This window comes from Ostrinia nubilalis, chromosome W (genome assembly GCF_963855985.1).
Source record: "Ostrinia nubilalis chromosome W, ilOstNubi1.1, whole genome shotgun sequence".
Classification (NCBI taxonomy): Eukaryota; Metazoa; Arthropoda; class Insecta; order Lepidoptera; family Crambidae; genus Ostrinia; species Ostrinia nubilalis.
Genome location: NC_087118.1, coordinates 5,583,369 through 5,601,765, shown reverse-complemented (window position 1 = coordinate 5,601,765; position 18,397 = coordinate 5,583,369). Strand labels below are relative to the sequence as shown.

The 18,397-nt window shown below is 39.5% G+C and overlaps 1 long non-coding RNA gene across 1 annotated transcript; it reads right to left on the bottom strand.

Annotated features, from left to right (window-relative positions):
- Nucleotides 1-14,516: 14,516 nt before the first annotated feature.
- LOC135086437 (uncharacterized) lies at nucleotides 14,517-15,905 on the bottom strand. Its single transcript, XR_010260473.1, has 4 exons — nucleotides 15,580-15,905; nucleotides 15,200-15,492; nucleotides 15,036-15,098; nucleotides 14,517-14,827 (listed from the first exon to the last, which is right to left on the bottom strand). It is a non-coding gene; the product is annotated as an uncharacterized LOC135086437 (long non-coding RNA).
- Nucleotides 15,906-18,397: the final 2,492 nt, after the last annotated feature.

Below are 18,397 nucleotides of genomic sequence, written 5' to 3'. Positions count from 1 at the left end.
AGGCCGACTATATCGTACGCCTCTGTAGTGTGGTATCACAAAACCAGCCAAAAGACAGTAACAGATAAACTAGGTAGTCTGCAAAGGCTTGCCTGTCTCATGGCAACTGGGGCAATGTCAACCGCACCTGGGGCGGCCCTGAACGCACTACTGTGCCTAACGCCCCTAAGTATGCACATTGCTAAGGAGGCGGAGGCAAGTGCCTACAGGATAGACGCTCAGGGGGGCTTCCATTGCATATCCCAGAGAATGAGAACATTACTGGAGGCTATAAAGAGCACACCTACTCTTTGCATGACTTCTGACATCATGGTTCCAAGTTGTAGCTTCCAAAAGAACTACAAAGTGGAAATACCACACAGGGAGGACTGGCTGAACAAGCAAGTCACCTGTGAGAAGGGCAGCCTTATATGGTTTACTGATGGGTCAAAAATGGGCCCTAACGTAGGCTTTGGCGTGTATGGAGAGCAGCCGAAGCTTAGGCTATCTCAAAGCCTGGGCAAATTTGCCTCTATCTTTCAGGCAGAAGTCTACGCCATTATTGAATGTGCGGAAGCTAACCTGCGAAAAAATTATGCCAACCACATAATTTACATTAACTCAGACAGTCAGGCCGCGCTGCTGGCCTTAAACTCCAACTTAATCACCTCAAAGTTGGTAGAAAACTGCATGAGTCGACTAAATACTCTAGGAGAACGGAACAGAGTAACGCTGAGATGGGTTCCAGGTCATGCGGGAATCGAGGGCAATGAAAATGCCGACGAACTAGCCAGAGCGGGAGCGGAGGGAACACAATATGGTCCAGAACCCTTTTGTGGTGTTCCCAAAAGTTTCGCTCGAATGACCCTGGAGAACATCTATTTAAACAAATCCTTTATGGCATGGTCAGACACGCCAGGATTAACTCATTCCAAAGCTCTCATAAAAGCCTATGATCGAAAAAGCTCTAAGCAGATCATAGGACTGAGTAGGACCAAAATGCGCATCTTAGTTCGAGCCCTCACTGGACACTGCAGCTTAAACAAGCACTTGTCCACTATGGGACTGTCCGAAACAAGAACGTGCAGGATGTGCCAAGAGGCAGATGAAACGCCACTACACATGCTCACGGACTGCGGACCTCTGATGCGCAAGCGGAGCTTACACCTGGGCAAACACATCCTAAGCCCACAAGATGTAAAACATATCGCCCCCCAAAAGATACTGCACTTCCTAATGGATGCAGGACTCGGAGGCGAAACTGTAAGGAAAACAGCGGCGATCACAATAGATCGATAACGGTCGCAGTGATACTAGGACTTTATTGAACTAGAATAGCCGCTCAACACAAACAAAACAAAACTGATTAAACTAAACAAATAGTTTTATAAAGTTTATTCATCTTTTTTTCGATTAAAAGTTAATGTTAATTAAACTAATATTATATGAAAAAACGGCTTAGAGACGGGGCTTTTAACTGGTTACCTATCATAAGCAGAATGCTTCCCAAATATTTGGGTGCCCCTTAATTAATAACCTTGTTTAAGTAAATAATTTATTGACTATTGCATTGCATACTAACTTACGTAAATTCGTTCATGGTAAATTCTTTGCAATAAAATACAACTTTATTTAGCCCGCTTGTCGCGCGCGTACCGGTAGGTAATAATAACATTTGAATTTAAACTCAACATACGGTTTAGTGGCAGCATAATAACTTTGGCACGCTATTTTGAACCGTAACTCTTTAAGATAGTCTTTTTAATTCTAGAATTTCTAATTTAGTCTCGAACTGTAGCAGAATAAGGTTTAATTCGCGTTGCGGGCTGCACTGCAGCACGAAACATGTGAAGTAGAAACTGCGCAACGCTATTTGTCTCTTTCGTGCGATTCTGTCTGTTCATCTTTCTACGCGCTCAAGGTCAAATTAGTGTGGTAGGTTGATGTGCTGGCGACTGTACTTCGCTTCGCGAGCCTGCGCTCGGCCGTCGCGCTAGGGTTGTCTTGTCATGTGTTGCGTTTATTTCGTTATGATAGAAAAATGTAACTCTTAATACTATGGAAGAAAGACAATAACAGATATCCACATTATATTTATATTATCATGTAGTTATGTTTAGTACGTTATTATTATACTAATAGTTTGCAAACGAGAAAGAGGTCAATCGTCGAATCCAACTCGGCTGGGCAGCGTTCGGGAAGCTACGCAATATACTCACGTCCGAAATACCGCAGTGTCTCAAGACAAAAGTCTTCGAGCAGTGTGTGTTGCCAGTGTTGATATATGGATCCGAAACGTGGTCGCTTACCATGGGCGAAGGCTCAAGGTCACGCAAAAATTCAAAACGCTCTAAAACGATGACTATAAAATGTTGTAAATAAATAACTTTAATAAAAGAACTTTTACAATGTACTGGTCTACTATGTTAGTTATATTATAAAATAAAAAAACCGGCCAAGTGCGAGTCGGACTCGCACACCGAGGGTTCCGCCGTACAAACGTAGCGGTTTACAATTTATGACGTATTAAATCAAATTACTTACTAGTATCAGAAAAGTTACTTGTAGATCAATTACTTATTTATTCAAGATACTAATTTATACATTTCCAACATTATAAATGAATGAATGCTCCAATCGAACTCCCTGTCCGGCGGCATGAAGCAACTTCCCCTTCCATTCGTCAAAGTCAACTGGCTCGAAACGACTTATCGACAGCATGCCCCGGAAGTAGTCAAAATTAATACTTAAATAACAATTTATTTCTAAAGTGCTAAATTGTATACAATAAAAATTCTAAAATAATTACATTAAATAATAAATAATATGAAATGTAGTTGAATATAATCTATACTTATAATAAATCTGTAGAGAGGTCAATTATGTACATGAAATATATTTTCAAAATAACTATCAGAGGGTGATTAGTGATCGATACTGATGCCAAAAATGCAATCTGTCTGTCTGTCTGTCTGTCTGTCTGTCTGTCTGTCTGTCTGTCTGTCTGTCTGTCTGTCTGTCTGTCTGTCTGTCTGTCTGTCTGTCTGTCTGTCTGTCTGTCTGTCTGTCTGTCTGTCTGTCTGTCTGTCTGTCTGTCTGTCTGTCTGTCTGTCTGTCTGTCTGTCTGTCTGTCTGTCTGTCTGTCTGTCTGTCTGTCTGTCTGTCTGTCTGTCTGTCTGTCTGTCTGTCTGTCTGTCTGTCTGTCTGTCTGTCTGTCTGTCTGTCTGTCTGTCTGTCTGTCTGTCTGTCTGTCTGTCTGTCTGTCTGTCTGTCTGTCTGTCTGTCTGTCTGTCTGTCTGTCTGTCTGTCTGTCTGTCTGTCTGTCTGTCTGTCTGTCTGTCTGTCTGTCTGTCTGTCTGTCTGTCTGTCTGTCTGTCTGTCTGTCTGTCTGTCTGTCTGTCTGTCTGTCTGTCTGTCTGTCTGTCTGTCTGTCTGTCTGTCTGTCTGTCTGTCTGTCTGTCTGTCTGTCTGTCTGTCTGTCTGTCTGTCTGTCTGTCTGTCTGTCTGTCTGTCTGTCTGTCTGTCTGTCTGTCTGTCTGTCTGTCTGTCTGTCTGTCTGTCTGTCTGTCTGTCTGTCTGTCTGTCTGTCTGTCTGTCTGTCTGTCTGTCTGTCTGTCTGTCTGTCTGTCTGTCTGTCTGTCTGTCTGTCTGTCTGTCTGTCTGTCTGTCTGTCTGTCTGTCTGTCTGTCTGTCTGTCTGTCTGTCTGTCTGTCTGTCTGTCTGTCTGTCTGTCTGTCTGTCTGTCTGTCTGTCTGTCTGTCTGTCTGTCTGTCTGTCTGTCTGTCTGTCTGTCTGTCTGTCTGTCTGTCTGTCTGTCTGTCTGTCTGTCTGTCTGTCTGTCTGTCTGTCTGTCTGTCTGTCTGTCTGTCTGTCTGTCTGTCTGTCTGTCTGTCTGTCTGTCTGTCTGTCTGTCTGTCTGTCTGTCTGTCTGTCTGTCTGTCTGTCTGTCTGTCTGTCTGTCTGTCTGTCTGTCTGTCTGTCTGTCTGTCTGTCTGTCTGTCTGTCTGTCTGTCTGTCTGTCTGTCTGTCTGTCTGTCTGTCTGTCTGTCTGTCTGTCTGTCTGTCTGTCTGTCTGTCTGTCTGTCTGTCTGTCTGTCTGTCTGTCTGTCTGTCTGTCTGTCTGTCTGTCTGTCTGTCTGTCTGTCTGTCTGTCTGTCTGTCTGTCTGTCTGTCTGTCTGTCTGTCTGTCTGTCTGTCTGTCTGTCTGTCTGTCTGTCTGTCTGTCTGTCTGTCTGTCTGTCTGTCTGTCTGTCTGTCTGTCTGTCTGTCTGTCTGTCTGTCTGTCTGTCTGTCTGTCTGTCTGTCTGTCTGTCTGTCTGTCTGTCTGTCTGTCTGTCTGTCTGTCTGTCTGTCTGTCTGTCTGTCTGTCTGTCTGTCTGTCTGTCTGTCTGTCTGTCTGTCTGTCTGTCTGTCTGTCTGTCTGTCTGTCTGTCTGTCTGTCTGTCTGTCTGTCTGTCTGTCTGTCTGTCTGTCTGTCTGTCTGTCTGTATGTTCCTTATAGAAACAAAAACTACTCGACGGATTTTAACGAAACTTGACACAATTATTCTTCGTACTCCTGGGCAGGTTATAGGATACTTAGGAATTCCAACGGGAACGGGAATTAGCGGGAAAATCCTTTTGTATGAAAAATCTAAACCACTTAAGTTAGACGCTTGAAATTTGGCATGCAGGTATCTTAGTAGATTTAAAGCTTAGTTACAACAGGATATTGCGAAATTCCCACGGGAACGGGAATTAGTGGGAAAATCCTTTTGTATGAAAAATCTAAACCGCTTAAGTTAGACGCTTGAAATTTGGCATGCAGGTATTTTGGCAACAGGATAAATTCCCATGGGAACGGGAGTTGTGGGAAAAATTATTTGTATGAAAAAATCAAAACCGCTTAAGTAGGTCGCTCAAAATTTGGCATGCGGTATCTTAGTCAATTTAAAGCTTAGTTACAACAGGATATTGCAAAATTCCCACGGGAGTGGGAGTTAGCAGGAAAAAACATTTGTATGAAAAAATCTGAACCGCTTAAGTTAGACGCTTGAAATTTGGCATGCAGGTATCTTAATAAACTTAAAGCTTAGTTACAACAGGATATTGCAAAATTCCCACGGGAACGGGAGTTAGCGGGAAAAAACATTTGTATGAAAAGATCTTAACCGCGAAATGAAGAAAATGAAGGGGGTAAAACGGGATCCACGCGTACGAAGTCGCGGGCGGCCGCTAGTACAGAATAAATTCTAAAACCATTCTAATATCTGCAACAATGTCCAGGAAGTAATCAAGTAAAGTATTTAATTTCAATAATGGGTTTTTAAATTCTACCAAAATTATTACAATAACTATTTATAAGCAACTAATAATCGTATAAAATACAATATTAATTCTAAAATCATTACATTCGGCCATCCGTCACCGTGATGCCTCCTGGCATTCACGTCTCAAAGATATTAAAATCATTACATTCGGCCTGGTATTCCCGTCTTAATAAAGATATATTCTAAAATCATTACTATTAATTTTCGAAACAATATGAATCATATTATTATTTATACAACTTGTAAATAAGTGTTATTATCAGCAAATTTTGTTAAGAAAAGGAAGAAGATCCTGAATTTTATTTAATATTGTACATTAGGAAACTTAAAAACTAATCCACGTAACTTAGGTACTATGCACACACTGTTGGGTACAGCAGTCTATACACAATAACTTTCCTTAGATAATACCTATTACTTATAACATTAACTTTAATTGCCCACAGAGAGCATAATAATATGCCTACCTAAAGAGCATACTGTTCATTATTTATTTATCACTTTACTACATCAGAATTATGTTTGCACACACTGTTGGGTACAGCAGTCTATACACAATAACTTTCCTTAGATAATACCTATTGCTTATAATATTAACTTTAATTGCCCACAGAGAGCATGATAATATGCCTACCTAAAGAGCATAATGTTCATTATTTATTTATCACTTTACTACATCAGAATTATGTTTTTCTAAGGCCTCAACATGAATCTAAGCTTGTATGGATCATAATGGTTTTTTTTTAAACTTAGAACACCAGTAGCTATCCTATGTATCGTATTTCCTAAAATTTCTGTGAATTTATAGGGACCAACAAACTTTGACAGAATCTTTGCACTTTTTGTTTTCAGTTCTATAGCGAACGGCCTTCACAAAAACATTTTAGAAAATGCATCTACGACAGTAACGATGTGTGTTTTACCTAAAATATAATTCGGTTGTGTTACCGTATTTCGTCCTCACAGAGGAATCCAAATAATCCATTCAAGTGCGAAACTGTACTTCAAAATTTTTTTTTGTTAGATATTATCTTCATTATAAGCGCACTTTAAGTATGCCCTAACCTTTTTTTTGTTTTGGAAACCAATACTGTTGTATTCTTACGAGTGTTTGAATATCCGTAATGCTCGATTTCATCACGATTAGCACACAAATGTCTCATCTAGCATTACGTGGGATCACTAAAAATAATTCCTTATTAACTTTAACGTGGTTTGGTTATGGCATTATTCTAGCTATAAAAATATTTGCCTGAAGTATTGTTGGACAAGGAGACATAAATAACAACGACTTCTATGCCGTTGTGGATAAAAAGACTTAACATCCGGTACTCGGCCTCCGGTTAATCTAAATATATATAACTCAAAGGTGACTAACTGACTGACTGACAGTGATCTATAAACGCACAGCCCAAACCACTCAACGGATCGGGCTGAAATTTGGCATGTAGGTAGATGTTATGACGTAGGCATCCGCTAAGAAAGGATTTTACGAAACCACCTCTTAGGGGTAAAACAAAATCCGCGCGTACAAAGTCGCGGGGGGGGGGGGGGGGGGCGCGCTAGTTACATTATATTCCTCTATCACTATTATATCACTTGTTTTGCGAACCTTAAGTAAATAAATAAATATCAATGATATCGCAACTGCCTAAGGTGGGAATTAAGCCCACGAAAATATTTTGATCGAGAGGAGACTCTAAGAAATTTGAAACTATCCTCGGTAAAACCAGAATTAGTACGCTTGTATCTGTGATTTCTATTGTATCAGTAACAAAAAGTGCCAAAAATTCTTCGTGGTTCTCAAAAATATTCGAAAGAATAATAACTACTAGACATAAAATAATTTCAAAAAATCTCTTCACTAGAGAGTATTTACGAATCTAAGCTGCTAACCTGCTTCTTCAGTATAGCTGGAAGAAGATGAGCCCCTTTGCATTCTTTTCTTGCAACTTCACCCCATAGAAGACCGTCGTGGTGACGCCTCCTTACTTTGACAACGAAGACAACTTCATCCGCTTAGCTCGCTTATTTGATCGTTGGCTGACGGGCGTCCCCGGTGATGTACCGGCTTTATATTCAGACGTCATTGTCCTCAACTGTAAAATAAAGTTCTCGACGGAATAAACTGTGTATGACAAGCATCAACTTAAAATTTTATGGGGCTATGTTCAATTTTTATTACAAGCTTTTTATTATTACAAGCTTTATATTGACTTCACTTGTTAGTATGTGTGGGACAAATCTTGCAACTGAAATTAAGACCAGTTGTCCTCAACCGATTGAGCTGCAATTTGGTATACTTATGTAAGTATGATGACAATGCAATATTATGGTACCATTGAGCTGGTCTGATGATGGAGTCAGGAGGTGGCCATAGGAACTCCTAAACGAAAATGTTTAAGTAATTTCGAAAGCTTGTAGCGCAAACAGAGAAAAGAAGAATAAATTCCATGCGCGATAATTCTAACAATTAATTAATATAAAATTAATATATGACGGAGAACCGACACCAGAAATGTTTTTAAAAATACTGACGTCAGCCCTGCTGACGTCATTTTCACTTTCCTCATCCATGCACAGCAAAAATAACAAAAATCCAAATGAAACTCACTCAGTTTATTCCACGAACTTGTACAGGTCCAAGATACGTCCGATCGGTCCGGCGGCTCGAGCAAAAGTGAGCTCCGTCCCGACTAGCGGCCGCTCTGTCACGCAAGTGACAATTCCGTTCGCCAGAGGGCGCGCGTGTCGTATTGAAAATCATTTAAAAACGTCTGAATTACGAATTGTCACTTGTTTCTTACAATCATAATTACTTTAAAAACAATCAAGTTAATTATGGCAAACTAATAAACCAAGTTTTAACTCATTTAATAATCAAATTAATAAACAGTCGATCAATCGATTTGAATCAATAAGAACGTTTCAAATAAAACGATAAAGCGTTATTTCTCAAACTGAAATGAACTAATTATTTAAAAACTATGAAAATTATAGCAAGAATAATAATCTTCTAAATATATAAAAAGAGAAACTGACTGACTGACTGACAGATCAACGCACAGCCTAAACGGCTAAATGTAGGCACTTGAAATTTGGAAGGGACGTAGTTTAGGTACCGTAGAGGTGCACTAAGAAAGGAATTCCCGAAATTACCACGGGAACGGGAATTAGCGGAAAAATCCTTTTGTATGAAAAATCTAAACCGCTTAAGTTAGATGCTTGAAATTTAGTGTGCAGGTACCTTAGTAAACTTAAAGCTTAGGTACAACAGGATATCGTAAAATTCCCACGGGAACGGGAGTTAGCGGGAAAAAACATATGTATGAAAAAATCTAAACTGCGTAAGATAGACGCTTGAAATTTGGCATGCAGGTACCTTAGTAAACTTAAAGCTTAGTTACAACAGGATATTGCAAAATTCCTACGGGAACGGGAGTAAGCGGGAAAAAACATTTGTATGAAAAAAATCTAAACCGCTTAAGATAGATGAAGGGGGTAAAACGGGATCCACGCGTACGAAGTCGCGGGCGGCCGCTAGCTATCATCTAATCTATCTTCTAAATATATAAAAGGAGAAACTGACTGACTGACTGACAGATCAACGCACAGCCTAAACGGCTAAACGTAGGCACTTGAAATTTGGAAGGGACGTAGTAGAGGTACCGTAGAGGTGCACTAAGAAAGGAATTCCCGAAATTCCCACGGGAACGGGAATTAGCGGAAAAATCCTTTTGTATGAAAAATCTAAACCGCTTAAGTTAGATGCTTGAAATTTGGTGTGCAGGTACCTTAGTAAACTTAAAGCTTAGGTACAACAGGATATCGTAAAATTCCCACGGGAACGGGAGTTAGCGGGAAAAAACATAATATGTATGAAAAAATCTAAACTGCGTAAGATAGACGCTTGAAATGTGGCATGCAGGTACCTTAGTAAACTTAAAGCTTAGTTACAACAGGATATTGCAAAATTCCTACGGGAAGGGGAGTTAACCGCTGAAGATAGATGAAGGGGGTAAAACGGGATCCACGCGTACGAAGTCGCGGGCGGCCGCTAGCTATCATCTATCTATCTATATAAATAAAAATGAATTGATGTTCGTTAGTCTGATTATAACTCGAGAACGACTGGGCCGATTGAGCTGATTTTGGTTTTAAAATGTTTGTCGTAGTCCAGGTCTAAACGGTGAGTAAATACGCGCGCGATATTGTTTTTCTGTGACAGACAAAATTCCACGCGGGCGAAGCCGCGGGCGGAAAGCTAGTCTTGAATAAAACTTAAACAATTTTGTCTTGTAATTTTACGTTGCGGTTATGTGATTTTTATAAATATATCTCGATGCGCCGATACGGCCATTCTGACAGGCGGTGCGCGCCCTGCACCAGCCTGCATCCTTGTGGTGTGTATCTGTAATAATAGAAATAAAAACCTTCTGAAGTTTTTATCTTTGAGCAACTGTGTTGCTTGAAAAATAATCATAATGAAATTGCATAAGTATATCCACCACGTTACATCTCTATATGCAACCGGTTTGTTATTTTTATGATTAAAGTTATTTGTTTATAAATTGAAATAGTTTTATTACCCAAATTACATTCGAAATGCAACTGGTTATTTATTTATTCAGATTATGGGGTTATTATGTTTATAAGTTACACTTTGTATTGTTATAATAATATGTGTTTCGACCATCCATCACGTCTACACACATTTAGTTCTCGGAGTGTCTCGGAGGTTCTCGGAGTGTCTCGGAGGTTCTCGTAGTGTCTCGGAGGTTCTCGGAGTGTCTCGGAGTGTCTCGTAGAAATAGGGAAAGGTTTGATGCTGTGCTCTGGGCGGTTCTGTACGCCGTGGTACACAGAGGCTCTATCGGAAGGAACGTAGGACTAGGGTGATGCTGTGTTTATCACAGGGGCTCTAAAATGAAATGTTTGGTAATATTAATATGAAACAATTTGTGAAAATTACATGCTTATTGCACATCTTCATTGCTCGAAGGTTCTACCACGATTATGAAGTCTTCGGGAAGCTCAGCTTGTGAAGCGGACACCTCAGACTCAGGCAGCCAAGCTCGTGAAGTTGATGGTCCAGGTTCGGTTGTTGTTTTAGTGGAGTCATCGGGTGATCAGGTCTCGTTGTCTTCCGCCGATACGGTCGCCTGCTGGCCGGGTTGTGGTGCACGACGGAGTTGGTCATGGGCGACTTTTCGTGGTCGACCTCTGCCAACGACTCTCTTCACTAGATAACGGTCGTTATCAAGTATCCTGCAAATCTCAAAAGGTTCACTGAATTTGAGGTCTAAGGAAGTTTGATTTCGCGGGTTGTTTTTAATCAGGACATACTCTCCTCTTTGGAAAGGTCGTATCTTAGCTTTGCGTAAATTGAAGCGGAGACGATTTTGTTCTGCTGCCTCAGACATCTTGCGCTGAACGTGTTGAGTAAGGCCTTCAATATCAACCGTTTCCGCATCAATATTCACTAGTCTCAACAGTCCTGGAGGAACACAGTGTTTCCGCTGTGTTAGTAGGGTGAGTGGAGCCACGCCAGTAACACGATGAAGTGTACAATTCATAGCCAATTGGAGTTCTTCGAGTGTTGTATGCCATTGTTCATTCTCGTAGTTTTTGATCATTATCAAAGCGTTTTTAAGTGTAGCCACCACCCGCTCTACTTGCCCATTGGCTCGGCTGACTCCTGGTGCTATAGAGTGTATGTCGATTCCTAACCGTTCACAGTATGCTTTAAACTCACCTAGGAACTCTCGTCCTCCGTCCACAATGATTTGAGTAGGAGCTCCAAACAAGTGTACGCTGCGTTTAAGCGCTGCTAAAGTACTGTGTTGACTTTTGTTGGTCGCATAATAAAACAGGACATACTTTGTAAAGGCGTCGATAGTTATTATGACGTATTGTTGGTCATCTGGAGTGCCCAGTTTACCTGTTATGTCCATGTGTATTACCTGAAAGACAGCAGTTGGCTTTTGGATTGGATGTAGTTGCGCTTGTACAGCACCCGAGGATCCTTTTGATGATCTGCATATCACACAATTATCTACAAATCTGCGAACCAGGGTACTCATCTTGTCAAACCAGTAGGTTTCCTTAATTTTCTGCAGGGTTTTCTCCCAGCCCGGATGTTTGAGTTCTGAATGGAAAGAGTTGATGATGCTCCATTGAAACGATTTAGGCACGACTGTACATACCTGTTGACCGAAGATTGGATCGGTTATAACTCGTTTCAAAACATCGTCTTCCAGTACATAACCATCCATCGGGTGATCCGTTAAGCTGTCCATCAATGGACGTAGTGTTTCATCACGTCGCTGTTCGACTTTCAGCCAATCCATATCCCTTGTCATGACGTTTACCTTGATTGTTTGGCCCTCAGGGTTCCTGCTGAAAAAGTCGGCGTGCTGTAGACGTTCTCCTTTGCGGTATTCCACCTCGAAGTCATAGTTCTGAAGGAACGCCCACCAGCGATGGATCCTTGGGAGCAAATCTTTTTTATGTTTTGATGCTTTTAGTGCGTTGCAGTCAGTTATGACTTTGAATTTGCGTCCGCACAGGTACTGCCGGAAGTGTTTGATTGCACGTACCACTGCAAGAGTCTCTAACTCATAAGAGTGGTATCGGCTTTCAGCATCGGTAGTACGCATACTCATAAATGCACCAGCATGTTGGCGATTTTCTAATACCTGCACAAGCACTGCACCAAATCCCAAACTACTAGCGTCAGTGTACAATTCGATCGGGGCATCTTCTTGGAATAAGGTAAGTACTGGTGCAGATGTTAAGCATTCTATTATCTTATTTCGCGCTTCCTCGTGACGCTCGTTCCACTCCCATTTGGCACCTTGTTTGGTTAATTTGAACAACGGTATCATTGTACGGGAAAAGTCCGGGATAAATTTTCTGAAGTATCCCGCTAATCCATTAAATTGCCTTACCTGTTTTGGGGTTTTTGGTAGCGGTGCTCTCACTAACGCCTCGACTTTCTTTGGACTTGGACGTACCTGTCCATTGGACACCACGTTTCCCAGGTACTCAATGGAACGTTTGAAGAAACTGCATTTATCTACATTGATAGAAAATCCAGCTTCCTGTAGTGCTATGAGGATGCGTTCAATATTGGATATTCCTTGTGTAAAGTCTACACACTTGCTAAGGACGTCATCAACATAAACTTGTGCAGCAGTTCCCAATAGTGGAAATAGTGCTCTGTTGATGCATCTTTGGTAAACTGAACAAGCATTGCTAAGTCCGAAAGGCATGGTAAGATATTCATACAAACCATCTGGTGTGACGAACGCAGTCTTTTCTATTGACGCCTCTGAGATTGGAATCTGGTGGAAACCAGCTGCCATGTCAAATGTGGTGAAGTATTGTCCATCTGCCAGTTGATCGATCTGGTCTGAGATCAGCGGAAGTGGATAATGGTCTCGCAAAGTATTTGAATTCAATTCACGGAAGTCCACACAAAGGCGATCATCGCCGTTCTTCTTTTTCACCAATATTATCGGGCTTGAGTATGGAGACTTACTTTCGCGGATTATATTGTGCTCCAGTAGTTCACTTATAATGGTACGTACCTTCTCTCGCTCGACCGGACTGAGGCGGTATGGTCTTCGTTCTACGTATTTATCTGGGTTCTTGAGTCGAATTTCTAACTCCCCTGTGTTAACACGAGTCTTGGGGTAGCCGCGAATAAATAAGTGTTCATATTTATTCAACAGCATGCGCAGCAATGAAGTCTCGTTATCATCCGTAAGATCACAGTCTAGTTTATCAAAGATTGAGTTATGGGTACTCACATGGTTTATTGTTTGTTGATGAATAAGTCTCGTTCCGTTCGATGTCACTAACATGCTCAAGTTCGTATTATTAATCAAGTTCATACCAACCAAAATATCAGTAGACATCTCATAATCAGGCAAGACGCAAAACTGCAGTTCAACACTTATGTCATCTATAACGCAAATGGTCGATATAGAAGTCAAAGAAAGTACAGGAAATTGACCGATACCCCTCATATAGTTCACCGTTTGAATACGACGTCCAGGTAGTGTTTCAGCTACTGATTCTCGCATCACTGAACATTCAGCGCCGCTATCGAAGACGGCGCGCAATGATTTTGACCCAATTTTGATATTTATCGGGGCAAGATTTGTTCCCGCGATGCAATTAACGCTAGAGGTCAAAGATCGTTCGCGTTCGAAGCATACATCGTACGTGTGACCAATTTTCTTACAGTATGTGCAAGTTGGTTTGGTAATTTGAGACATTTCTTGACTATTTGAGTCTTGTTTAGGTAACGAAGGCTTAAACCGACATTCATTGGTAGTGTGATTATTCTTTTTACAAATTCGACACAGTGGTAAAGCTTGCGTGCCTTCCGAAAAGCGTGTTCGCTTGTTAGGTACCGGATTATTTGAACCTGAATGAGGACGTTTCGCACGTATCGAAGATGCGATTGAAATAAATAAATAAATAAATAAATAAAAATTCATTTATTTCCAAAAATACTTGTATACAGAGTTATTACCGAGTCTTCCCGGTAAGTAGTCAGAGACACTTGTATTGGGAATAACTCGCTACTTCCCATTAGGATATCTCTAATTAATTCTAGGAGTATTAGTTCACTAAGTAAGCATTTACTTTGGTATGTAAGAAAATTACAGCAGTATATTGTAATAAGTTATGGTTGATTACTGACTCTCTTTCATTGACATAGAAAGATTTACGCTTAATGATAGTATATTAAAAAAGAAAAGAATAGGATAATGCTCGTTATGTCTGGTTGTGTGTAGGAGTGTGAGTGTGAGTGTGAGTGTGTAAGTGTGAATGTGTAAATGTGAGTGTGAAGGTGTGAATGTGTAGTATATGTATTCGTTAAAGCATGAATAATATGAACATGTTCAAATACTATGTGTCTTGTCACGAGTCTGTCCTGTATGCCCTACGGAGTGGGTTCCTTGGGATCAGTATAAATGTATGTACTGCATACCGGGATCGTGATGACCACAGATTAGAGAGTATGTCTAAAGACAGATAGGAAACGGCCCTAGTATTGGTTAAACGATAAACAAACTGGTACCGAGCTAGATTGTCCAGTAGGTGGCGCTGAATACAATATGGCGTCTGCCGCCCACAGATTAAATATACCTGTCATACTTTTTTATGATCCGTTCCTTTTCATGTATTGCGGTTAAAATAAAACTATTGAAGTATCAAATGAAACTTTATTGATGAAAAATAACATGAAATATTTTGTTTACGAAAATCAATAAGCATTAAAACTATTGGATTTTAAAAGATTACAGTTACTGTTGTGATTACAGTAGGTACATTATTTTAGTTTTTACATAATGTACTCACGGCTTGACATTTGTATGTAACTCATACAAAATAAGTTGCGTTATGACTTATAGTAAAATAGTTTTTAATGTTCTCCATAAATTCACACGTTCACTCTCACTTTGGTTCTGTCCAATCCAATAGCCACTGTAAGCAGGCCAGATCTACACGTTTCTCACCACCTGTAAAATATATGAAATATTTGTAAATTAAGAGCAAAAAGATGCGCATGTCACCGTAAGACTGTAATCTCCTACATCATCTACATTCTACACTAATATTATAAAGAGTACAGCAGATGAACAAGTGATCTGTCTTATCTACCATACCTATCTTACTGTCTGTTTTGTTTCTAGATTTGCACTACTTTGTTAAATAAAATTAATTTACCTTGTCAAATGTGTACTTGTCAATCAATTACATGTACATTCACAGAATCTGGATTCCACCAATCTGTAATTAAATAATTAACTTTTATTTGATCCTAGTCGAAAAGCGTCAGAGAATAGTGTTAGAATCATTTTGAGGGTGTTTTAAATTTTAAAGGTACTTACCAAATGTTCTTATCAACAGAAGTCAATATTCATCTAATACAAATCTTCCTAATTTAATGCATTTATGTCATGGCATAACTTGCAAATGAAATGAGTTCATCGTTTGTAATCAAGCATTCTTGGTCTGGTTTTATTGCTTATATAGGTTTCTTCTAAACTTATTTGAATAGGAAGTAAAGGTTGGCTCATCTGGATTTTAAGTAACAGTTGACAATAATGATCAGCACCGGTGATTCCATAGCAAGCACTTTTATTGTAATTGCAGCTTAACACCTTATAAGTTCGATATTAACCTGAAACAAATAGGTACTTAGATTCACTGTATAAAACACGTATCATCATTCACTGTGTCCTGCAATCTATGCCTGCAATGTACCTACGTGTATTGTATTTTGGGTCCAAACTCCAAAGTATGTTGTTACTCCATGAAACGATCCATATTTAGTTTCCATTGATTTAAATGGAGTTATGAATGATATTGTAATAAAGATTTAATCCTTTGTGTGGTTCAATACTTGATAAAACATGATGTTGCTGCAAGCTGCAATAACCTTTCTCGAGTGGATATCTTACTTGAGAGAAATTTCTTCTTAAAACAAACATCAATCCAACTGGCAATCCATGCACATGTAGTTCTTATTAATATTGATTGAGAAATTATTGATTTTAGATAAAATTTGTTTAAAGAAAAACACGTTTTTTCGATGAAAATTTTTGACGTTTTTTTTTTTAATAATGTCACAGTTGTAGACTTGAGACGGAACTAAATTGATTAAAGTGAAAATTACGACTTTGAATTAATATACTTTTAAATAAACATTTCATTTATAGAATGCAAATAGATTCAATAAAATAATTTATAAATAAAAGTTGAAGTTGTAATTCGAAAATGTTTACTAACTTGATTCCAGACACGCAAAAGACCATTGCCATTGTCGCATAAAGGACAACTATAAAAAAAGTCACTTCCTCTCGGAACTGTCAAAAAAATTCACTCTCTATGGAGCTGTCAAACTCTATGGCGTTTCCACCCCGTGGTGATGACAGTCAGGTTTTAGTGGTGAAATTTGTTTAAATAATTCGTACTAGTAGGTTTTCAACCTCCTCATAATTAAGTGAATATAACCATTTAGTTAAGGTTTCCTTGCAAGTATGAGTTATCATTGGGTAAATATTCAGTAATTTATTAATTTTATTGTAAACAAAGGCAGACTGGCTCAAATATTGCCTTGTGGCAAAAACTGTACGTATTGTGGGGGCAGGCGCAACAGCATCTTTCCTTCTCTTGTGGGTAAGGTCGACATGAGTTAAAGATTTATGGCATTTCAGTACAAGGTTCAAAATATAAAGTTTCCTAATTGTAAGTAGACCGCTAATTTGATATAATTTATCCGTAGGAAAACGGTAAGGTTTAGAATACATGACGTTGATGAGGGATCTCTGAGCTCTTTCTAATTCAAGAGCGTGGGTTTTGCCTGCACCACCCCAGATTGGGATACAATATGTAAGTACTGACTGAGCTAGGGCTATGTAGATTTTGTTGTTTAATTTATTTGTCATGACCTGTCTCAGAGACTTAAAGACCCAAGTGAGCTTTCTGGTTCTATTGATTAAGAGCTCCATGTGTGGGTACCAACTGAGCCGCTGGTCAAGTATAACACCCAGATATTTGGTTTGATTGACTTTATCTATAGGGGGACAAGTACAGTTCAAGTTACCAGGGTTTCGACAATTGTGAATTTTTATTTGAAAATTACTGTTAGGTTGTGATTTGTTAGATGGAGTAAAGCAAATATAATTAGTTTTCTGGATGTTTAATGTTAGGAGGTTATCTCTGAGCCAGTTGAATATGATATTCAAGCCCCTCTCAGTCCGTACAAGAACTTCATTCTAAGTGTTGCCAGTAAACACCACAGCAGTATCATCCGCATAGGAGAAAATCCTCCCCTCAACATCCCGGAGATTACATAACTCGTTTATATATATTAAAAAGAGTGTTGGGCCGAGGACACTTCCCTGCGGGACTCCGAAGTTGACTGTTGCTTTTTCACTGATGAAGCCGTCAATTTTTACTTCCTGGGTTCTGTCCTCCAGGTAACTTTTAAATAGTAGGAGTGGAGTGCCTCTTATTCCTATATCCTCAAGCCTGCGCACAAGAATAGGCACAGAAACGGTGTCAAAAGCCTTTTTAAGATCCAAAAAGACTGTAAGACATTTGTTGCCTCCGTCAACCTCTTTGACTATTACTGAAGTAAGATCTAAAATGGCATCTTGCGTCGAGAGACCCTTCCTAAAACCATATTGTGAGTTAGATAGAATTTTAAATTTATCAAGAAAACTAACCAATTTATTATTTAGTATTTTTTCGATGATTTTGGAGATTGAGGTAAGTACAGAGATAGGTCTGTAATTGTTTGCATCCGCTCTGTCCCCACTCTTGTGCACAGGGGTGACTACTGATCTCTTTAGTGAACTGGGGAAGACGCCCATCTTGAAGCAAAGATTAGTGAGACTACAAATGTGAGGAACAGTAAACAAACTAGCATGCTTTAGGAAGGCCGTGCTAATATTGTCCCAGCCAGGTGAGCTACCCGAGTCTAGGTTCATAAGGACTCTTTCTACTTCCATTACATCGGTGTCCAGCAGAACGAAAGATGAAAGGTGGGTATGATTAGAAATACTATCAAGAGTACTGAAGTCTCTATGTCTGGATTGCTTTGTAATTATGTCTGCTAGGTTTGCGCCAATACAGACGGAGAAATTGTTAACAAAGTTGACTGAGGCCTGAGGTTCGGGTTTTGTTTCTAATAGGGCTACATTATTAGTTTTTGGCGCTTTATATTTAGTGATTTCGTTGACCGTTTTCCAAAATTTACGTGGGTTATGAGTAGTTTTGTTAATTAAGTCTCTATGGTATAGTCGCTTTAGTTTTTTTATCAAATTTGAACAATAATTACGAAAACGTTTATAGGTGATTTTCAAAATAATATTGTGGGGGTCTTTTTCAAGCTTCAGTTGCATTTTATTTCTGAGTTGAATGCATCTCAGTGCGCCAGCAGTTATCCAGGGCTTTAATGTCCTTTTATTATTTGAAAAGTAAATCTGCTTAGAGTTAGCTTTTATTGCAGACATAATCATGCCAATAAGTGAGTCAGCATAATCCTCAGGATCAGTACACGTTTCTAAATAGGTATTATC